Below are 24,492 nucleotides of genomic sequence, written 5' to 3' on the forward strand. Positions count from 1 at the left end.
AACTTTTCAGGTACCTTTTGGCTATTCATATATCTTCATTGGAAAAAGATCTGTTCAGATCCCTTGCCTGGTTTTAAATTGGATTTTGTTATTGTTGTTGCTGCTGATGTTTTTACTACTGAGCTGTAGTTCTTTATATATTTTGGATACTAACCTCTTACCGTGACAGATGATGGCAAATATTTTCTCACATTGCCTTTTCATTTTGTTGACTCTTTCTTTTGCTGGGGAGAAGCTTTCAAGTTTGATGCAGTCCAACTTATTTTCTGTTGTTTCTTGTGCTTTTAGTAATCTATCCAAAAATCGTTGCCAAGATCCATGTCAAGAATTTTCCCCTACATTTTAAGAGTTTTATGGTTTCACTTCTTACATTTAAGTTTTCACTCTATTTTGAGCTACTGTTTGTGAGTGGTGGAAGATGAGGATATAGTTTCATTATTCTACATGTGAATATCCAACTTTCCCAGCACCATTTAATGCAGAGATGGTCTTTTCTATTTAGAATACTTGTGACTCCCTTGTCCAATAGTAACTAACTGTATATGCAAAGGTTTATAGCTAGGCTCTTGATTCTGCTCCATTGGTCTATGTGTTGATTTTTATGCCAGCACCATGCTGTTTTGATTGCTTAGCTTTATAATATAGCTTTAAATCAAAAGTGTGATGCCTCCAGCATCCACAATTTTGACTTCTTTCTCAAGATGGATGTGGCTATTAAAGGTCCTTTGTATGGTGGTTCAAATTTTTATTTTTTCCACTTCTGTGGGAAAAATAACAAACAGTGGAATCTTGTTAAGGATTACACTGAATCTATAGATGGATTTGGGTAGTATGGACATTTTAACAATATAATTTTTCCAATCCATGAACACCATATCTTTGCATGTATTCATGTCATTTTCAATTTCATTAATCACTGGTTCATAGTTTTCAGTGTAGAGATCTTTCGCTTCAAGATAATTTCTAAGTATTTTACTGTTTTAGATACTATTGTAAAAGAGATGTATTTCTCCTTCAGGTAGTTCACTATAAATGTGTAAAAACACTGATTTCTGTATGTTAACTTTGTATCCTGAAAATTTACTGAATTTGTTCATTACATTTAACAGTGGTCAGTATTTTCTATATATAAAACTATATAATGGAGACAATTTTACTTCTTTTTAATTCTGATGTCATTATTTCTTCAGTACTGTGTTGAATAGAAGTGTGCACCCTTGTTTTGTTTCTTTGGTTGTCATTGTTTTGTTTTTTAGTGTAGTCTTGTTCTTGATAATAGAGGAAAAACTCTAAAACTTTTACCACTGAGGTGTGCCTGAGTGGCTCATCAGTTGGTTGAGTGTCCGACTTGGGCTCAGATCATGATCTTGCTGTCCGTGAGTTTGAGCCCCACATTGAGCTCTGTGTTGGCATCTTGTAGCCTGGAGCCTGCTTTGAATTCTGTGTCTCCCTCTCTCTCTGCCCCTCCCCCACTCATGCACACACACTCTCTCTCCTCTTTATCTCTCTCAAAAATAAATACAGATTAAAACAAATGAAATATAAAATTTTCAACACTGAGTAAATAAAGGAAAGGCTTTAAAACTTTGACCACTGAGTAGATTTTAGTCGTGGGCTTGTCATGTATGGCCTTTATTATGGAGAAGTATGTTATTTCTACGCCTAATTTGTTTAGTTTATCAGGAAAGAATGTTGTATTTTGTGAAATGCTTTTTCTTCACCTATTGACTTGATCCTATGATTTTTTGTCTTCAATTCTATTAATGTTAGTTATTCCATTTATTCCCATATGTTGAAACATCCTTTATTCCCAGGGATGAATCCTACTTGATCATGGGGTATAATCCTTTTACTTATTTTTAAGTTTTATTTTACTTCCAGTATAGTTATCATACAATGTTTTATTGGTTTGGGGTGGGCAATATAATGATTCAACATTTCTATATATTACCCAGTGCTCATCATATTAATTGTATGCTTAATCCCCTTCACTTACTTTACCCATGCCCCCACCCACCTCGCTGCTGGTAACCATCAGTCTGTTTTTTGGTTTGTCTCTTTTTTTTATTCATTTGTTTTGTTCCTTACATTGCAACCATAAGTGAAATCATATGGTATTTGTCTTTCTCTAATTGACTTATTTCAGTTAGCATGTTCTCTAAGTCCATCTATGTTGTTGTAAATGGCAAGATGTCATCCCTTATGGCTGAATAATCCGTGTGTGTGTGTGTGTGTGTGTGTGTGTGTGTACACACACATACACACCATATCTCCTTTATCCATTCATCTATTGATGGACACTTGGGCTGCTTTCATAATTTGGCTATTGTAAATAATGCTGCAATCAACATAGGGATGTATATATCTTTTTGAACTGGTGTTTGTGTATTCTTTGGATAAATGCCCAGTAGTGAAATTACTGGATATGGTAATTCTATTTTAACTTGTTAGGGAACTTCCATAGTGTTTACCACAGTGACTGCACCAGTTTGCTTTCTCACCAACAGTGCATAAGGTTTCCTTTTTCTCCACATCCTCACCAACACTTGTTTATCATTTTTAATTTTAGCCATTCTGACAGATGTGAGGTGATACCTCCATTGTAGTTTTTATTTGCATTTCCCTGATGATGAATGATATTGAGCATCTTTTCAGGTATCTGTTGGCCATCTGAATGTCTTTTTTTTTTTTTTTTTTTTTTTGGATAAATGTCTGTTCATATCTTCTGCCCATTTTTTATTGGATTATTTGGGGGGTTTTTGTGTTGAGTTTTATAAGTTCTTTATGTATTTTAGATACTAACTGTTTACCAGATATATCATTTACAAATATCTTCTCCTATTCAATAGGTTGTCTTTTGGATCTGTTGATTTTTCCTTTGCTGTACAGAATTCTATTTTGATTTAGTGCCAATAGTTTCTTTTGGCTTTTGTTTCACTTGCTTCTGGAGACACATCTAGAAAAACATTCCTATGGCTGATGTCAGAGAAATTACTGCCTGTGCTTTTTTTCAGGATTTATATAGTTTCAGGTCTCACATTTAGGTCCTTCATACATTTTGAATTTATTATTGTGTATGGTATGAGAAAGTGGTCCAATTTCATTCTTTTGCATGTTGCTGTCTAGTCTTCCCAACACCATTTGTTGAGCCAACTGTTTTTTTCCTATTGCATATTCTTGCTGCTTTTGTTGAAGATTAATTGACCATATAATGGTGGGTTTATTTGTGGGCTCTCGATTATGTTCCATTGATCTATGTGTCTATTTCTATACTAGGATCATACTGTTTTGATTAATACAGCTCTGTAGTATATCTTGTAATCTAAGATTATGATTACCTCCAGTTTTATTCTTTATCAATATTGCTTTGGCATTTGGGGGTCTTTTGTGGTTCCAAGCAAAATTCACCTATGAAGCCATCTAGTCCTAAAATTTTGTTAAGCTTTTTTTTAATGTTTATTTTGAGAAGAAGAAGAAGAGCATGAACAGGGGAGGGGCAGAAATGGAGAGAAAGAATCCCAAGCAGGCTCCACATGTCAGCACAGAGCCTGATACGGGGCTTGATCTCATGAACTGTGAGATGGTGACCTGAGCCAAACTCAAGAGTTGGATGCTTAACTGACTGAACAACCCAGGCACCCCAAGTATTTATAATCTCACTGATTCAATCTCCTTGCTACTAATGGGTCTGTTAAGCTTCGTTATTTCTTTCTGATTCAGTCTTCATTATTTTGTAATCTCTAGGAATTGATGCATTTTTTTCTAGGATGTCTAGTTTGTTGTATAGATGTTCATAGTAGCCTCTTAGGATGTTTTGTGTTTGTGAGGTATCACTTGTAATGGCTCCTCTTATCATTTACAATTTTTTTTGCTGTTAATTTTGTCCTCATTCTTTTTTCCTTGGTAAGTCTAGTTAAATATTTGTCAATTTTATTTATCTTCTCAAAGAACCAACTCTTAGTTTTGTTAGTCTTACCTATTATTTTCCTGTTCTCTCCATTTATTTCTGCTTTAATCTTTATATATATTTTTTCCTCCTGCTTGGATTTGCTTTGTTCTTTTCTAGTTCCTGGATACGTAAAGTTAGGTTATTTGAAATCTATTCGACAGTAGTATTTAGAGCTAAAAATATCTTTCTTAGAATGTTTTGCTGCATCCCATAAGTTTTGGTATGTTGTATTCCTATTTTTATTTGTCTTAAAATACTTTTTAATTTCTCTTTTAATTCTTTGATGTGTTGGTTCAGAAACAATATAGTTTAACTGCCATGTATTTATAAATTTTCCAGTTTCCCTCCTGTTACTGATTTCTAGTTCCTTGCCATTGTGTTCAGAGAAGATGGTATGGTTGGTATGGTTTCTATTGTCTTTCATTTGCTATGACTTGTTTGTAGTCTAACATATGATCTACCCTAGAAAATGTTCTGTGTATGCTTAAGAATGTATATTCTGCACTTGTTAGATAAAAGGGACCTAACAATTACACAGAGAAAATTCTGGCCATAGTGTTGTCCAAATTTACTGTTTCATTACTGATTTTTTTCTAGATGATTTATCCATTTTTGAGAGTAGGATACTAACATATCCAACTATTACTGTATTGGTGTTTATTTCATCTAGTTTTATTAGTACTTCATATATTTTGGTACTTGAATGTTGGATTCATGAAGATAAAACAATAGTACTTTTTTTAATGTTTATTATTTAGATAGCACAAGAGTGCATAAGCAGGTGAGAGACAGAGAGAGAGGGAGACAGAGGATCCAAACAGACTGTGTGCTGACAGCAGAGAGCCCAATGCAGGGCTTGAACCCACAAATTGGGAGATCATGACCTTAGCCAAAGTCTGACCCTTCACCAACTGTGCCACACAGGTGCCCAACAATAATAAATATTTCTGAAGGATTGACCATTTTATCATTAAATAGTGACCCACTTTGTCTCTTTTTTACCATTTTAGCTTAAAGTCTATTATGTCTGATACAAGGATAGCCATCGCTGCTTGTTTTTTGGTTACCCTTTGCTTGAAATGTCTTTTTGATTCCTTCACTGTTTATATGTGTCTTTAAAGTAAGTCTCTTGTTGGCAGCATATAATCACATCTTGTTTTTTAATCCATTAACCCATTCTGTATCTTTTGATGGAGAATTTAATCCATTTGTGTTTAAAGTAATTATTGATAGGCAAGGACTCACTATTAGCATTTTGTTAAGTGTTTTATATCTTAAATTGTAACAGCCCATTTTAAACTGATAACAACTTTAACAGTGTTGTGAAATTTATATTTCACTCCTTCCCACATATTTAAATTTACTGATACTGCAATTAACATATTTTTATATTGTGTATCCAATAACAGATTGTAGTTATAGTTATTTTTAGTGTATTTTTTTAACTTTTAAAGTGAATTATGCACCAATATTACCATAACCAAGATTCTCAGTTTGACTATATATTTACCATTACCAGTGACTTTTACACTACCTTCATGTTTTTACTATGTTACTTAGCATCCTTTGACTCAAAGTACTCCCTTCAGCATTTCTTCTAAGGCTGGTCTAGTGGTGATGAATTCCCTCTGCTTTTGTTGGATTTTCTGTCCTCCATTTTTGAAGGACAGCTTTGCCAGATATATAATTTTGGTTGACAACTTGTTTTCTTTCAATATATTCAATATGTCATCCCATTGGCTTCTGGCATGAAAAATTCTATTGAGAAATATGATGATCTTCTGAGGTTACCTTCTATCTAACTTGTCTTTTCTTGTGGCTTTCAAAATTCTTTCTTTGTCTTTGACTTTTGGCACTTTAATTATAGTGTGTCTCAGTGTTGCCCTATTCAGATTAAACCTATTTGGGATCTCTTGGGCCTCATGGATCTACAGGTCTATTTCTCTCTCTGTGCTCTGAAAATTTTTAGTCATTATTGCTTTAAATATACATTCTGTTCATTTTTTCTTTAACTTCTGGAAGTCCCATTGTTTTGTCTTGTTTTTGTTTTTTTGTAAGTCTGTAGTTTTTCTTCTCTCGCATGTGCTTTTTTTTTTATACTATTTTCTTTTTGTGCCTCTGAAAAATTTCAAATGCCCTGTCTTCTAGATCTTTGATTTTCTTCTTCTATATAGTTAAGTCTGATGTTGAAGCTCTCCGATGAATTCTTCAGTTCAACCATTGCATTCTGCAGCTCTAGGGATTTGGTTTTTTTCTAATGGTTTCTATCTCTTTGTTGAGCTTCTTGTTCATTCATTGTTTTCCTCAATTCTTTTAGGAATTGTTTCTTAGACCTAAACTTCTTAAGGTCTGTGTTTTCTTAGACCTTAAACTTCTTAAAGAGGTTTTCAAAGAGATTTTCAAAATTCTTTGACAATTCACAGAGCTTAATATTTTTTTTAGCATCCGTTATTGCAGTTTTATTAATTTCCTTTGGTGGTATCATGCTAACCTGGTTTTTCACAATGCTTGATTCCCTATATTGGTATCTGCTCATTTGAGTAAGTTTTCTTCCCCTCCAAACTTCACAGGTTTGCTTTGACAGAGATAGCCCTTTGCTACTCAGCTCAGCTTGGGCTTCTGGACATGTAATCTGGTAGCATCCTTAAGCAGTGGAGTTGCTATTGGGTCTTTTTGGGCAAGGCACTGCTGAAGATCTAGGTTGAGATGGGGGTGCCACTGGCAAAGAACATTTGGATAGGGCTATTGGCATAGTTCCACGTCCTAGTGCAGCTAGAGCATAGGTTCCACAGTTGCCCAGATTCTGCTGTCAGGCTTTCTAGATGGTCAGGATTGGACATTATACCTGGCAGGAAGCAGAGCTATGAATTAGCTTTGATGCTTGGGTAGGGCAGCAGAAGGGGAACTAAGGTTAGAATAGCTTGTGTCAGGCAGGACTATGCACCTAATTCCCTGGTCCTAATGGGCCACTGGCTTTGATCTGCAGACAGGGGCAACTACTGGCTGTGTTCTTTGTTCAAGTGCTATTGGGTAGAGGGCTGAGGATTGGCTATACCACTTCCCACAGGTTCTGGTTAGGTTTACTGATTGGGAAGGCTGAATGTTTTACTCTGCAATGTTGGGGCTTCAGATTAGTCTGCCTGGATCATTCAAACACCAAAGCTCTTATCTGGGGACAAAAATGGGCAGAAATATGCACCACATTACCTGGGCAGACAGCTGGATTCTCTATTCAGGTGCCACTATAATCAGCATTGCAGGACAGACTACATGGATTCCCTGGAACTCTGAATAGACTTCCTGGTCAGGCAGGGTGGAGGCAGTACTCAAGAGTGGGAAAGGCTATAAACTAGATTTCCTACCCAAGTGGGGCCTCAGAATAGGCCCCTGCACTGGCAAGGCTCTTTGGAGACAAAATCAGGCTGAACTGTGTACCAAGCTCCCTGGGCAGATAGGGGCACTGGCAGAGCTCTACATATGGGCAGATGTTTCCTGGTAAGGCAGGGAAGGGATCTAAACTCAGAAGTAGCTGCAGCTATGAATTAGCCTCCCTGCCCAGGCAGAATCAACTGGCTTCAAGGCCAGCATTGCTTGTTAACTGGGGTCCTCAATCTGGCAGACCTGTGCCCTGCTGAGTTCTCTCATCTGACTGGGCCACTGTTGGCCCTGTAGATGAGCAATGCCTTAGGCTGGGATTTACAGTCGGGTGCCACTGCAGTTGGGGCTCAGTCAGCCAGGATCTGAGCATGGTTGCTGTAAGCCTTACCATCCTTTTCCAGTGCACTCTGATACCCAGTGTTCAAGTCCTACAGATTACCCCACAGTTCATATAAAGTGAGACCACAGTGGGCTTCCTGAAAAGCAACCCACAATGCTCGGGGAGCTGGATGTCCAGCTTAGGCTGTCTTGTCACTGGAGGAGCTGTAGGCTCAGAGGGGCCCTCTCAGTGGGGAAGGGCAGTGCTGTCAGTGTAGCCTCTTCTCTTATTCTTTTAATGTTGTCTGTCTCAGTCTCTGTGTTCCTGGTGAGTGCTTCAGTCTTACCCTGTGTTCTAAGATCTTTGCAGTAGGGTCTTGGCCATGGATAGTTGTCTCATGAGGGGGCCTAAAGTCAGGAACAACCTATGTCACCATCTTGATATTACTCTCTACAGGTATTCTCTTTCTGCAGAACATGTCCTCTAGTCTAGTAAACGAGTCTAGTCTAGTAAAGCATTATTTCTCATTAAGACTTAGTTATCTCCTTCTTGCTGTGTGCCCTGTGTTCTGAGCACTTCTCACACTAAGGGTCTGTCTCTTCCCAATTTTGTTTTGGGAGGGGGGCGTATGTGAGACACAGGGCTACATTTTGTTGATGTTTAAGCTGTTCTCTAGTGCCCGGAAATTGCTGTGTAATGGTAAGTGTTAACAATGATAGGATCTATGGTGATAGTTATCTAGATGCACTTAACTGGTAGACCCAGAAACTTAACTCTCAGACTATATGCAAAGTGGTCTTTCTGCTGTTGCTGTTGGCTGCATCGGAACACCCTGTGCTCTGAGCATGGGTTAGGTCATGTTACAACAAGTAGCTATTAGCTGGGCAGGTAAATCACTATTCATCAGCATGACCGGCTTTCTCTCTCCAGCCCACAACATGGTTATAAATGAGACTGGCACATCTCAAATCTGCTGCTCTCCATCATTAGTACCTCCAGGGCCTGGCATGGCCCTTCTCCCTGAGAAGTAAGATACCGAGAGAATTTCTCAGGCTTAGAACAAGGGACCAGCTATATTGGGCCCGTGGTGGCAATGAATGGCTTTTGTGGCTGAGGAACTGAAATTCTGAGTACTTGAGGCATTGTGCATCTAGCCATGAAGCATTCCTGGCTGCTGTCCCTAAGGGAACTGTGGAAATTTCACAAGTCCCTGTTTCTCCCCTTTTAAGGGTTGGGGGTAAGGGTAAGGAGGGAGGTCCATAGAGGCATGTTCTTGGTTCATGAACCAGATGCTTTGTTTCTTTATCGTTGCTCAGAAAAACTAGAAAAGCAAGCAGAAGTAGCCTTGGGCAGTATTAAAAAGTGGCTTTTGGTGTAAGTCATGCTTGAGTTTGGATCCTAGCTCTGCTACTTACAAGCTGTGTGATTGGGGAAAAGATCACATAACTCCACCAACCTTCAACATCCTCCTTTGTAACCAGGCGTAACATACCTTGAGTTCATATATTAAATACCAAGCATGAGAGTATCCATGGTTCCTGAGTAGTGACTGGTGCTATTGTAGCTCACATGCTGGGTGAGACTGATCCTGGCTCCAACAACACTATACCCTGCATTCCTTCTCCTAAAATGAATTTTCCATCCTTAGAAACAAAATCCTAAAAGCTAAAAATGCTTTCCTGAAGAATCCTGCTCTTAAGGACTCTAAGCCATGGCAATGGACCACACTGCAAACTGTGGGTATCAATTTCATTTTGAATCTTCCTCCCATTAACTGGGGACAATTATTCATGTGAGAGAGCCTTCTGGAGAGAGAGTGGGACATCAGAGAAAACTCTGGAGTAGGAATTTGAACACTTGAGTTACGATCTCAAATTTGCCACCTATCCATTGTATGGCCCTGGATTAAAAAATAGTAAAAATGAGTCTGTACAGTTTTAGGGAATAGCACTGTTTGTAAAGTGCTTTAACAGCACAGAAAGTTACTTTAACAGATGTGGCACTTGTATTATGCTCTGGGAGGTGTACTAAGCATATTGGCCTATGTAATTTCACCCTACCTTTTTAGTGACTCTGAGTGTCTTCATCTGTAATTATCCTGGTTAACATAAGGACTTTTTACCTCAGAGTGAAAGGTTATACAACCAATAAGTGACCGAATGAGGATTTGAACCCCCATATCTGATTTTAAAACTGATATTCCACCCCTAAGGAGCTCCCTGAACCTTAAGAGTAGGGCTATCAGACATAGCAAATGATAATATGATACCCAGTTATATTTGCATTACAGATAAACAACTAATTTTGGAAGTATATCCAAAATATGTTATTTATACTTACATGCAAGATACCCAGTTACATATGCATTTAATACATATGCATTTATCTAGCAACTCTACTGGGGTGCCTCTTGTCACATAAGCAGGTGAGAAGTGGTATCGTAGAGCCTTTCCAAAGGTACCTAAAGGCAGTTCTCATGAAAACGTGCCCTTCCAAAAAACTAAACACACTCTTCCATGATAGGAATTGTAAGAATTTTAGACAAACAGAGATAAAGGAAATCTCCAAAGGTAATGTAGGATGTGTCTTCTAGATGAACTTAACATGGGTCTAGATACTTACAAGCTGTGCAGAGCAAGAATTGCAAATCATGATTGATAGTGGCATGCATTATGGGCAGACCTTCTTGGCTGGGTAAACTCAGGTCTCACTTGTAACCCAAGGCACAGACCTTTTCTGGCAGCCAACACTTACTGAAACCCTCCTATAGACAGTCACTATGTTGTCACGTTATTTATGGCATCTCATTTAGAATCAAGGCAACATCGTGAGGTAGGATAACTGCATTTACTGACTGACTGCCTGTCAGAGAAGTGGAATCCACAGCTCATGAGCAGCAGAGCTGAACTTGAGGCAGATCCATCTGAACTCTACACCAGCATCATGCTGTGCGGTTGATGGGAAGTCAGGTTGGCCACAACCCAATGATTGAGAGGTTACTCAACAAATATCTGTAATAGAGCTTAAATTATTCTTTTTATAGGCCTGTTACCTGAATGTTTCCCTGTCTTTTCCCCTGTACCTATCTTAAACCCTACATCTAAAAACTGTGCTTGATGCTTTCATTGGGATGCAGCCCCTCCTGTATGCCCCAAAGCATTCCCTGGCTTGGCTTCCAGTGGCTTCCAGATTTGGACTCTCACTGTGGAACTGGGCACTTCCTCTCCCACCGTGGTCTTCTGTAACTACTAGAGGCTCCATACAGCATAGTAGTTATGATTATGGGCTGTGGAGTCCTACCACTGGATCCACCCTTAATGGCTGTGAGACCATCTGCGTACCTCCATTACTTCACCCTCACGCAAGAGATGATAATACCTACACCTCAAGGGGTGATAGTGAGGACTGAATGAATTAATGTGCATAAGTCACTTAGGACAATTCCTGGAACATAAGTATTCAATACATAACACAATATAGGGATTACTGTTACACCTATTGTGATTTGACCTCTGGTAGGCACCAAGCACAGAGCTGAGCAGCTCACACACATAATGTCATTCTATTCTCACAGTCCTCTTACAAGTAGATGAAAGTATCATTCAAACAGAAATAAAGGAGGAAAGAGGCAAACCCTGACTGACCATAGAGCCTATAATTTCAATCTCAACCCATCTATTCTCATATTTCCCTCTTTATTTCTCATAGCTTCCTGAAGTTATTCCAAAATGGTGATTGACATGAAGTGTTATTTTCTCTATTTACATAACACATGAAGAAATAGCATTGAATGCTACTGAGTCAAAACCTTCTTTGTAATATGTGCAACTAGAAGAACTTCTAACAGAAAGGGTTTAATGAGGCCATTTAAGTATAGATTTAACAGTTAGCCTGACCTAGTTTTCAATATGTGAGCTGCTTTTCATGGACCATGGCATGACCACTCCAGACCTCATATTCTCCCTTGGGCCATGAGGGTAATACAAGTTAGTTGTGAAAGTATCTTAAATATTCAGATGCCTCATCTTTCCTTCATTCCTTAAAATGATACTTTTTTTTTTTTTTAACTTAGTATACCATTTTACTAACCCCACACTGGGGTGGACTCGGGGGCAAAATCAAAGAAAATCTTGATCACCTAAATCATTCAGTGTATTACCCATGAATGTCCACATTTCTGCCATAACAACATACTACACCAAGCAAATCATTTGTCTTGAGCAAACAACTCTTCTGTTGATTGTATAACCTCTAGAGAGATCTGCTTCCATCCCTAGCAAACAAAAGACTCTATACAGATAACTTTGCTAATGAATAAGAAGGATTCTTTTCTAAAAGACCTGAGCAGGATTTTCACAGCCACAGTGACCAAATGAAACATTCCAGTCTAAAAGCCACAGTGGCAACTTCAGAAAGACACTGAATCTTCACAGATGAGTGAAGTTTGTGAAAATTTTCACATGGCATCGGCAAACATGAGGCTTACAATCCATCTTGGGATTGATCCAGGGATACCCTGTCTCAACTGTGGGACCATGGGCAAATGTGTCAGCTCTTCTGAACCTTAGCGTTCACATCTATGAATTTGTGGAAACCATCCTTCTCAGAATTGTGATAGGTACACAATGAAGTCACAGATGTCATAGCACTTGGTATGGTAGCTTCCTACCAATTACATTATTTTGTTAAAGAACTTGATTTCCCAAGTATCAATCTTAACTTTATTCATAGTATACATATTTCTGGTTTCAGGAAACTGATTATTTTATCAAACTCATAATGGGCATGGCCACTGAAATTCAAAGGCTCTCTTCTTTTGCTATTTAACGGCACTGATTTGCTGGGTTTTCGCTTCTCACCCACTCATAGTTCAGTTATCTGAGTGAAAAGACCACACTAGAGCTATAAAAATATGATTACATTGCTGTTCCAAGTTTCCAAACTCAGATGGTTATAACCTGATGCAGGGCATTCCAATTTTAACTATCTACTGCTGTTTTTATTTCATAAAGCCACTAAAAACATCCTGCACTGCTTTTATATACATCACTACTTTTATGGCTTTTGTGTCATAATAAAAGGCAGTTCATTGGAAGCTGATGGGTTTTTTTTCCAGCAGAAAAATAGCGAACTTAGAATGAGACATCTCTGTCTAGTTTCTTTCTTCTAACTCTGTCCCATGCAATCAGTCCATGTTCCTCCAGGCTTTCAGGCTATTTTTTCCAAAAAGCTATCTGTAAAGCATTGCTCTGTTCAACCTTCACAACCCCCCCCCCCAGTATGTTGATTGGGAGGCCCTACATCCTGAACCTGGCACTTTAAAGATGTCTAGTATCTGTGCGGCTCCTGGGTGGCTTGGTCGGTTAAGCGTACGACTTCAGCTGGGGTCATGATCTCGTGGTCTGTGCTGACAGCTCAGAGCCTGTTTGGAATTCTGGGTCTCCCTCTCTCTCTGCCCCTCCCCCACTTGTGCTCTGTCTCTGTCTCTCTCTTGAAGATGAAAAAAAATCATTTTTAAAGGGTTTGAAAATGTCTAGTATCTTTATAACTTTTGTTTATATAAAATAAAACACCTATTTGCTCTTCACCTTCGTGCATACTCATGGCTTTATACACAGTATGCTGCCTCCACCATTTTGAGGACACCCTCTGCTTTGATTCTTTCTGTCAATTTAACTCTTATCAATAGGAAGCCTGTTTTTTTACACAACTTTTCCAGGAACTCCTCCCTGTGACTCCTCCCTCTCATAACCCTTAGCAGAACTTACTGCCCCCTTTTCTTTCAACACAATCATATTCTGCCTAGTCATGTGGCTTTGGTTGTTGCCTTATCACTTGTGTGACTCTCCAAATCCAGATCTAATGTTCCCTTGAATTAGAAAATAGGTTTTATATGTTCACTTTTCCTGTGCTGTGCCTATGATGCAAATGTTACATTTGGAATGGAAAGGACTCCAAGTGGAAACTCATCAGACCTTTGTTTTACAGAGGTTAAATGACTCGGCCATGGCCACATGGAATTTATGGGAGATCACCTGAAGCCCACTATAATGCACTTTCAAGGAACGAGGGAGAAAGGGATACATGGACAAGCAGGTAGGTGGATATATACGTGTGTGTAGTGTAAGTAGATACCTATTCAACTCTCGATTCAAGGAAGGAAAAAAGCCTGATGAGAGAAATGACAACTATCATGTCTAGTTGGTAGAGATGGGAGTCCTTCAGTCCTACCAGACTCAGTGAAAGATAACCCACCAAGACCTTGGCTGAGTAGCTAAACAGGTCCTGCGGGGGGCTGCGGCGGGGGGACGATATCAAGTTTCTGGGAAATATTAGAACCAACTTGTTATAAAGGTACATTTTTTCATCAGGGATCTAGACTTCCCTACTATGTCCTCCCCAGCCAATGTTTTCCTTCATTCTTCAGGGTCCTTGCTACTCAGATACTAAACTTACTTCAATAATATAATCAGCTTCAAGGATGATATACAATGAGTGATTTATACTCTGATGTATCCGTTAGTTACTAACAATATCACTGTGGAAACTCAGAAAAGTACCTATCTAGGCATCTTTCATGTGGACAGATCACCTGACAGGTGGCTATCCGGACTCTGATAATAAATATCTAGTGACATAAGGACTTCTTCGGTTGGTTATCAGCTCTAATTTTCAGACAATTCTGGTTCCTATTAAGTCTCTTGCCTAATAGTCACTTTGTATAGTTCCTGTCAACAAACAGTTGTTGACATTGGATGAAGTAGTTGCCATAATGCTATACGTGGCAATTATGACAAAGACATGGCTCTTTGTCCTCAAATCACTTTCAATCTAGGTAAAATCTCCATTTAATCTGCTTCTCCCATTAATCTTGTGTCAAGATGAACATTTCAATTAGTGAATAATCAGCTCTGTAGGAATATTAAAAATAATTGTTTGAATCTAAAAAATAATTATTTTCTTCCCCATCAGTATCTCTCCTTCTAGCTAATCATCACAGTGCCTTCTAATTCTTGCCAATATGTCATTATCTGAGTTCGTCCACATTCCTGGTCACCCCACCTGTGACTGCCTCTCCCTCTTGGTAATGAGTTATAAATGAAAAAAGCCATATGAACTCAGCTCTTAATATTGACGGAAACTCTTCAGTCCAATACTTCCTTATTATAGATCATATGGTAGGTTCGATGAATAGAACCAGAGCCAGATCAATAATCCCCAGCACTGGACTACCAATAAAGTCATCATTAACCTCTGAAATCCCACTTCCATAGTGGGTGGCTAACCATATTCAAGATAGCCTGTTGCTGAGAGCAACCTTCAGTCATTCTTGACCTGAAACCTAAGTCTCCCATATGCATCCTCAACATGAGTTTCACACATGCTCATCTGGCTTGGGCTGTTTAAAAAATGTTCACAGTGCCCCACAAGGCCTCTGATAAATCAGAGCCTTCTGGAGGGGATCTCATTTTGGTCCAAATACAGGCTCTTCCTCAGCCACATACCTTAAGTTACAGTCTTCTTGTAATAGGTTACTGTAACCTTTAATGAGAAAATGTAATACTTAACCTCTCATCCATCCTCTTGAATTCTGCACATACAATACATCAGTGATGCTTAGAGGAGATAAGCACATACAGACTGTTCTTCGGCCTTTATCTTATCTAATAGCAATATTAGGAGTCAGAATAATTCAGCATCCCACAAGTTCTATTCTTTCTGGTTGTGAGTTTGATTATGTATTACCACAAAGGATAAGGTACATTCTATCAGATGGGATCTAGTACGAGTGTAATGGCAGTTATCTGTCCCCTGTTTAAGAAAAGCCATAGCATTTCAATGTTAACATCAGAGAAGAAATATCTAGGAGAGGCTGGTATGGTTGAGGCTCACATCACCTTGAGCTATCTCATGCCAGTGTTTTTGTCACCATTACATTAATCCCCTAGGAGTCCTATGATACACCCATTGTGGACACTGGCTCCTTTTATGTATGCAGTGCCAGTAAAACAAGGTGAATCATTATGGTGAAATTTTATTAAAGATTCATAATTCACATGGAAAAAATCATCGCTTAGAACTTGAGCTGTATAGTCAGGCAGATCTTGGCCAACTTCTGTGATTGTGCACAAGTCAGTCAACCTTTATCAAAACTTCATATTGAAACTAAGAATTTTAGTATTAACCCCATTGGCCTATGGTAAGGATTTAGTGAGAATAGAACATACTAGATGCCAAAAGAATTGGCTATAATTAAACATAGAACAGTAATCTGGCTTACCTTTAAGGCACATTCTCTAGATCTCCCCATAATTTTTAGTCCATTTTTATATTACACGCTTCATTCCAAGCACAGAACTTTGAAGAACACACCTCAAAATCCAGACCCAAAAAAGTGATACCCTTGCTCTTCTCCTCTCTTAAAATGAGAACTTTATTTGCTTCACATTTTTTCTCCAAAGTATTAAAACATACGGTATTTCTTCTGTGTCCGTAAAATTTTAAAACAGATACAGATGTTCTTCTCGACTAAGAGTCAAATTCGGAGTCAGAAGACCGGGTTGTGAATTCTGCCTCCTCTGCATATTAACAGTGGGATCTGAATCAACTGACTTCACCTCTGATTCTTGGTATCTCTAAATGCTAAGGAATAGCAGTGATGTCCTGATGGTGATGGTGACAGTAAGGGCATCTACCTCACAAACTTGTTGAGAAGACTGGATGAGCTATTATGTGATAACAGTTACAATGTTGAAATTAAAAAGCCCCCCCCCCCTTATGATTGGGGGGAACCAAAGCTCATGTTGTGGAAAAAAACACTCAAGGTCATGCACCATGTGAGGCACTTCCACCTATGCAAGTAGCCCTGTGACATGTTAAGTAGAGAGTTATTCCACCTTTACTTCCTACTTTGGGGGCATACCCATGGAGAAGAATAGGTCCAGAATCTTCACATCTGTATGGTTTTAATGTGATGGACAGAACTCCCTCTACAAAAGAACAGTATTTAAGCTTTCCATTAATGTAATCTCTTAATTAGGGCTCCTTTGGCTAGTTGAAATAAATTGGGGATTTATCAAAAAGCTCCTGGGGTATCTCATAAAATTGATGCAACAGCTCAAGGACCATAAGTTGACAAAGGAGATACCCAAAGAGGCTCTGGAGATTTCCTTGGAAGCCAAAGGCCATAAAATTGAACTCTAGTGCTATGCTGTCCAATACAATATATATATTATATTTTTTATTTTTTTTAATTTTTGTAAATGTTTGTTTATATTTTGAGAGAGAGGGAGACACAGAATCTGAAGCAGGCTCCAGGCTCTGAGCTATCAGCACAGAGCCCCATACACTGTATTTAATTTTAAATGTAATTTTAAATTTAAATTTAATTGCTAATTTAAATTAAAATTAAGTAAAATTAAAAATTCAGTTTCTCAGTCATTGTAGCTGCCTTTCATATACTCATTATCCACATGGCACTACTCTATTGGATAATACAAGGTATGGAACATTTCTATTACCTGAGAAGTTTTGATAGCAGAGCGCTGCTCTACACTGATGTCATTTAAGTACCTTTAAAACTCCCAGACTTTGTGTCCCCTTATTCCAATTTTCTAATTTTTCGGAGAGGGAATTAGCCAGGTTTATATGGTATCTACATTGTGAAACAACTATGACCAAGTTGGACAGTATCCTTTAATATAGTCCTTGCTTTGCTGGCCTCCTTGACTAGGGTGGGGGATGGTTCCCAGAAAAAGGATATGGTTTTGCCTCCCAGAGCTTTTTTCCTGCTGAACCCTTATAACCCTCACTGCAGCCTAGAAAGCAGAGAAAAAGCTCCACTCAAGACCTCAGAACAAGTGATTCAGGGTTACAGCCCACTTCCTGTGTCTTGTTTGGAAGACTTCTTTAAAATCTTATTAGGAGAGGTATTTATATTTATTTTCTCATTGTTCATTTTGGATAGCATTCTTGCAACATCCTAATAAATATCAACCTCTTAAAGAAGTCCCACTGGGCATGTTAATAGGAAAAAAAGACAAAACAAAACAGCACTTTTAGGTCTCTTCATTCTCAAGGTATAACCCAACATATCTGGAGCTGTGTATGCTGAAAGGATGATTTATTTTAAATCTAGACAACCTTCTGAATGCATGATGCACTTTTTTTAGAACACAAGTTCAGAGGAGGGACAGAGAAGCCAAAAGAGGTTTAATTTACGATCTTTTGTCCCTTCTATGAAAAGCGCCTGAGCTAATAACAAAGAAACTAAACACACGAAACTAATTATCGGAGTCATTTTTAATTAACCTGGCCGGCTAACGTAATCCCTGAAACATTTTATCTTCAGGACAAAACATCACTGGTTTTTGTATTCCTGGATCTGCACCGAGTGAACATCATCAAATCCTGATACCAAGTGGATGGGTTTGTGCATCTAGGGTGGGTAAGTAAGCGGAGGCTTTTGACTTCCCCCACAGCTTCTAGCTTCTTGAGTTTGCTTTCCTGTAGCCTTCATTTTCTGGGTGTTCTCAAAAAACACTCAGGTCTTGTGTCTCACGGTACCTAAACCATAGGAATACCCTGGCCCAAACATGCCTTCAGACCAGGAATCAGAATGCCTCTCACCTGCGGCAGGCAGTGACACTCTGAAGAGGCACGTGCTGTTCCTTGAAGGCGGCAGTTCTCAGCCTCGCCTGCACATGAGCATCGCCAGAGGAGCTTTTCAAAGGACTCAGTCCAGCTGTACTCCAGACCAATTAAATTAGAATGTGGAAGGGCAGCACCAGCATCAGTACATTTTATAGCTCCCCAGATGACGACAGCAAAGATTCTTGGCAAGCGAGTGGATAGCAGCACGAGCGCCACCTGGAGTTCATGAGAAATGGAGGCTCCCTGACCCCCAGCCACCCCTCCTGAACAAGAATCTGCATTCTGAGAAGATACCCCAGGTGACTTAATTGTGTATTGAAGATTGAGATACAGAGCCCAACCAGTTTGAACAGGTATCAGAAGCACCTGGAGAGTTGTAAAATGCAGACTGCTGGGCCTCACCCCCAGTGTTCCTGGTTCATAAGGTCTAGGGTAAGGCTTTGCCTTTCTAAGAATGATGAAATGCTCGTGATCCCCATTGATGCTGACACCATGCAGGAACCACAGTTTCAGACACACTCCTCCCTAATTCATTTATTAACTCTCCCCCCCAGTTCATTTATTCTGCTAATAATCTTGAGGCACAGGGGATTTTGCAGTGAACAAAGAGAGAATCCGTGCCTCATGGAACTTTAATTCTAGAGGAGGTTCAGACAATAAATAAGCAAACGAAATATAGAAACAAGTGTTACAGATTATGTTAAGTATTTTATGAAAAAAATATACTGAAAAAGATCGGGGTGACTAGAAGATGCCAGTTTAGATTAAATGGTCAGGGAAGGACTTGCATTTGAGCAAAGACCTGATGGATGAAGGTTTTAAAAGCACGTTATCGAACAGGAGAAGCTGGCTTCTAGGCAGAAGGAAAAGGAAGCCTAAGTGCCCTGCGCCAAGGTGGGTTTAGTAAACTCCAAGACCAAAAAAGTGAGATTTTCCTCTTTATTTCTCAGATCTACAACCTTCCTGCTGAATGATGTTGGGAATGCTACCCTCCTTTCATGGTCTGTTTACTCATCAAGCTTCCCTGGTAACAGTCTTTGGAAGATTAAAACTTCAGTGTGAACAGAGCATTAACTAAGTTTTTAATGACGTTACACTTGCTTACTGGCACCTGGTCTCTGAGGGAGAAAGAAAACAACTTTCTAACAACAGTGAGTGAGCCATCTATCGTTCCGGAACCTTGTAATAGGAGACATGAAGAATGAGAAGACTGGACTGCCATCAGGAAACTCCCAGCCACACAGGATGGTAAATGGCAGGAAGAAATAGCGAATATGTAAAAAGAGCAGAAATGGCTGCGTAGGTATGAATTATGGGGTAGGAGTGATGTCACCAGGAAGGTGACATAGGTAGCTCCTGACTGTACAAGAACTGAAAACCATTCATGATGAGACATCAATGAAAACATTCTAGAATGTGAAGCACCTCTGCACCAAAGACCTGGAGACAGACGTCACTGGAAGGATAAGAGGAGCAGTTACACATTGGTGTTATGCCAGCCGAGGGAGGGACACATAGGGAGGTCTCCCCAAAGCCTACAGCCGTCCCGTAAGAAAAGAGAGCCCATCATGGACAGTGGGTCCCTTTTGGGGAGTTTATACTTTGGTCTCACCTCAAGGAGATCATGGGAGAATCTGCAGGGCTTGCAAAAACTAGCATTCAGATCTTGGCCAAATGGCTCCTACCAGCAATGCCCAGGTGGAAGTCCCAAGGAGCAGCCTCACTCATCTGCACGGCCAAGACAGTGGTGCAGTTTGACCAGGGAATGAGGCAGGATGCAGGTCTGCCTGATCTGGGAACTCAGATGAAGATCCTTGCTGTACTCTGAGTCTGGTCTCCTCACCCTGGCAAGGCAGCTAATTCTTAGCCCAGACCAATACTGAATGCAGTTCCTGGCCCTGCCCAACCAGCAAGCCTGTTCTGGTAACTGGGAAATGTCATGGCACGGCAGCGCTCAAACAGCCCAGCCAGTGGCTCTGCCCATCTGTGGAGACAGACTAGTGAGCTTATCTGGCCAGAGAGTTTGAGGCACAGGTATGTCTGGTAAGACTCTCACTTGGGGAGCTAAGCAGACTTGGGACCTTTTCTTTGGCTGCCTACACCTCCTTGTGCAGGAAAGCTCAGCTGCAGCTCTGCCCACTGCTAAATAGAGCCTCCAGTCCTGCTAGCTGAAACCCCTAATCTTGGTAGCGTGCCCGCCAGCCCTGATTATAATGGTACTTGAACAGAGAACATCACCAGCAGCTTTGTATCTGTGGAGCCATTTGTCCAGACAGCTGAGTGTGCAGGTCTGACTTGATTCCTCCCACCCTCAAAAGACTAGTCTGCAGCCTGCCCAGGCAAAGGAATATAGAGCGGCCTCCAGACTGACACAACCCTAACCAGAGCTCTTTCCAACTTGTGACCTGTGAAGGGCCTCATCTAAGCAAAAACACTAATTCGACGCCTCACCTAAACAGACCCTGATAGCAAGTGCCACCTGCTCAAAGATGTTACAAACTGATAAATGCAGAAAATCAAGTCAAGTGGTCTGGCCCAGTCTAGAAGAGGAGACCACTTACTCAAATGTGCAGATACTGACATAAATCACTAAAAAATGTAAACACCGATACCACTGGGGCAACTAATGAAGCGCTAATAAATGACACTAAAAAATGGAGATCTTGTAGTTCACTAAACTTAAGAGGATTATTCTGAAGTGTCTGACAGTTAACAGAACACAGAAGACAACAAAATTAGGAAAACAATGCATGAACAAGTTCAACAAATAAAAATCATAAAAAATTAAATCCTAGAAGTGAAAAATACACTGAATGAACTGAACAATTAAATAGCTTCACCAGCAGACTTGACCATGCAAAAAAAAAAAAAAAAAAAGTATACAGGGCCAATAGGGCACAATCAAAAGAAAAATACCCACATAGGAATCCCAGGAGGAAGAAAGGGATAAAGTATATTTAAGGCACTAATGGCTGAAAATTCCCAAATTTTGGGAGAGAAATGGACATCCAAATCCATGAGGGTGAAAGGATCCAAAATAGACTGAAGCCAACTAGGGTGCCAATAAGTCACATTCTAATTAAGTTGGCAAAAGTCAAAGACCAAGAAAGAATTTTGGAAGCAGCAAGAGAAAAGAGAATTTACCTAAAGGGAACCCCCATAAGACTACTCAACAGAAAGTTTCAGGCTAAGAGAGAATGGAATAATATATTCAAAATCTCGAAAGAAATTATAAACCAGGAATTCTATACCAGGCCAAGAAATTACTCAAAAATGAAGGAGAGAGAGCTTTCTTAAACAAAAGCTGAGAGAGTTCTAAGACTAGACAGGTCTTAAATGTTAAAGGGAATTTTTTCACTGAAGAAAAAGGATGGTTTATATCATAAAAGCATAAGGTAGTATAAAACTCCCTGGTAATGGTAAATATATGATCAAATATATATTCTGTAATATGGTAACTGTACATAATTCACTTACAACGCTAGTTTAAAACTTAAAAACAAAGGCAATGAAAATAAGTATAATATTTTGAATTATTTTGGATAGATTAAAAATATATAAATTATAACATCAATAACCTACATGTGGTGAAAAGTATAATTTGAAAACATAGGGAGTGCTCTCAAAATTAAAATGAGAATAAATTGAAAACAACTTAAGATATTTCATATAAGCCTCATAGTAACCCCAAGAAAAAGCCTGTAGTGGTTACAAAAAAGATAATCAAGTCAAAGCAAACTGATACCAAAAGGCATCAAACACACAAAATTGGGTAGGATAAGAAGCAAGGAACAATGGATCTACAAAAAAGAAAACTATTAACAAAACAGCAATACTAAGTCCTTACCTATTAATAATTACTTTAAATGTAAATGGATTAAGTTCTCCAAAAGACATACAATGGCTGAATGTATAAAAAAAAAAAAATCAAGATTTAACGGTATTCTGCCTACAAAGACTCACTGTAACCTTAAAGACATGCAGACTGAGTGAAAGGATGGAAAAAGATATTTCAAGCAAAAGATAATTTTTTTAAAAAGCAGGGGTAGCTATAAATCTATGAGACAAGAAAGACTTTCTCTTTTGCCATTTTTAAAGAATGTCATTATATAAAGGCATCAGTCCTACAGGAGGATGTTACAATTGTAATATGTATTTACCCTATATTAGAGCATCTCAATATATAAGGCAAAAGCAGAACTGAAAGAATCAAATAATATAAAAATTATTAATATCTTATTCTTAATAATTAGATAATCCAGAGAATCAATAAGGAAAGAGTCAATGTGGGCAACACTATAGACCAAATGGACCTAACAGACATATGCAGAACATTTTCTCTGACAATAGTAGAATACACATTCTTCTCAAGTATACATAGAACATCTTCTGAGACAGATAATATGTTAGGCAATAGAAACAAAGTCTTAGCAACTTCAGGAAGATAGAAATCACACTGAGTATCTCTCTGATCAAAATGGTATGCTTGTTAAAAAAAATAAAAAATAAATTTGAAAAATGGTATACATGCTAGAAATTAACAATAGGAGAACAAGTGGAGTATTTCCATGTATTTGTAAGTTAAACAGCACTCTCCTGAACCACCAATGGATCAAAGAAGAAATTAAAAGGGAAATAGAAAAGTATACTGAGAAACACAAAACAGGAAGCACAACATAGCAAAACTTAGGGGATGCAGCCAAACTAAGAACTTCTAAGAAGTTCATAACAATAAATGCCCACATTAATAAACAAAGACATCAACTACACAAGCTAACTCTATACCTCAATGAATTAGAAAATGTAAAATAAACTAAGCCCAAAGTTAGCAGAAGGAAAAAATGAAATAAATGAAATAGAAAACAGGAAAACAATAGAAAAGATTACCTTTTCAAAGAACCAACTCTTAGTTTTGTTAAACAAAAAGGTAAACCTTTAGCTAGACTAAGGAAGGGAACAAAAGGAGTCAAGTCAAAATTGTGAATGGAAAAGGAGACAAACTATCTGCCGACAAACTGGACAAACTAAAATAAATTATTAGAATCATAACCTACCAAGACTGAATCAGGAAGAGATAGAAAATAAGAACAGACCCATTATTACTAAGGAGATTGAGTTAGTAATAAAAAATCTCCCAACAAAGAAAAGCTGGTAAATTTTGCCTCCCATTAAAGAAGGATTCTAAGAGTTACAATCAAGATAGCAGAGGAAGAATTATCCTTATCTCCCTTTACCCATTGGACACACCAAAAGTATACATAGAGCACAACTCTCTTTGAGAATTAACTGAAAGCTAGCAGAACAGCTCTTCCACAACTAAAGATATAAAGAAAAGCCACATCAAGGGGGGGGAGGGGGAGGGTAGAGATGCGATCTAGGCAGGACCTTACACCCCTAGTGCAGCAGCCCATGAGTAGGACAGATATAAAAAAATGCAGTGATCCTGCCTGAGGAGCAGATCATTCAAGATTCACATGAGGAACCCCTTCCCTGGGAAGACAAACTCCCATAATGCCTGGCTTTGAAAATCTGTTAGACTTAAACTCTAGGAGAGTCACAGGGCTATAGGATATCAAGATTTTGCTTTTTTTTTACATATTTATATTTGAGAGAGAGACATAGTGCCAGTAGGAGAGGGGCAGAGAGAGAGAGAGGGAGACACAGAATCCAAAGCAGGGGTCAGGCTCTGAGCTGTCAGCACAGAGCCAACGTGAGGCTCAAACTCAGACTGTGAGATGGTGACCTGAGTCAAAGATGGAGGCTTAACCAACTGAGCCACCCAGGTGCCCACAAGATTTTTCTCTTAAAGAGCCCAAAGTCACTCTGAGACCCAGCACAGAGGCAGCAGTTTGCAAATCACCTGAGTAGTATGTGAAGGAAATGTCTCCAGGAAGGGAAGGCCTGCTGGGTGCCTTTTTTCCTACTTCCCTTCTTATCTAGCCCAGCACTAGGGGGTGCTGTTTCTGACATTATCCATCTACTTTGCTAGCACCACTTGACCTACCCTCCCTGGCAGTTGCCTCTCCAAAGCAGGTCCTGTTGACCACTCCTACTGAGTGACCTCAGCCAGGACTGGTGTCCCCATAGCCATAGCAGAGGCCAGCTCTGTCCACCAGTGTGCCTGCAGCAGGCGTGGCTGAGCCACACAGGGACCAGCCCTGGAGTGCCTAGTTCTGATGGCTGGGTGAGGAAG

At 39.2% G+C, this 24,492-nt stretch overlaps 1 long non-coding RNA gene across 3 annotated transcripts in view; it reads left to right on the forward strand.

Annotated features, from left to right (window-relative positions):
* The window catches only part of LOC121045395 (uncharacterized), a 467,047-nt gene extending 445,815 nt beyond the window's left edge, over nt 1–21,232 (forward strand). For 2 of the 3 annotated variants that reach the window (XR_005797730.1, XR_005797732.1), the window contains 2 exons: nt 13,635–13,742; nt 19,250–21,232. This is a non-coding gene — a long non-coding RNA (uncharacterized LOC121045395). Of the gene's footprint in view, nt 1–13,634; nt 13,743–16,156; nt 16,936–19,249 lie in introns of those variants that run through there. The other variant, XR_005797731.1, reaches the window with a different exon arrangement.
* The last annotated feature ends 3,260 nt before the right edge of the window (nt 21,233–24,492 follow it).

This window comes from Herpailurus yagouaroundi, unplaced genomic scaffold (genome assembly GCF_014898765.1).
Source record: "Herpailurus yagouaroundi ecotype Mexico unplaced genomic scaffold, PumYag 190, whole genome shotgun sequence".
Classification (NCBI taxonomy): Eukaryota; Metazoa; Chordata; class Mammalia; order Carnivora; family Felidae; genus Herpailurus; species Herpailurus yagouaroundi.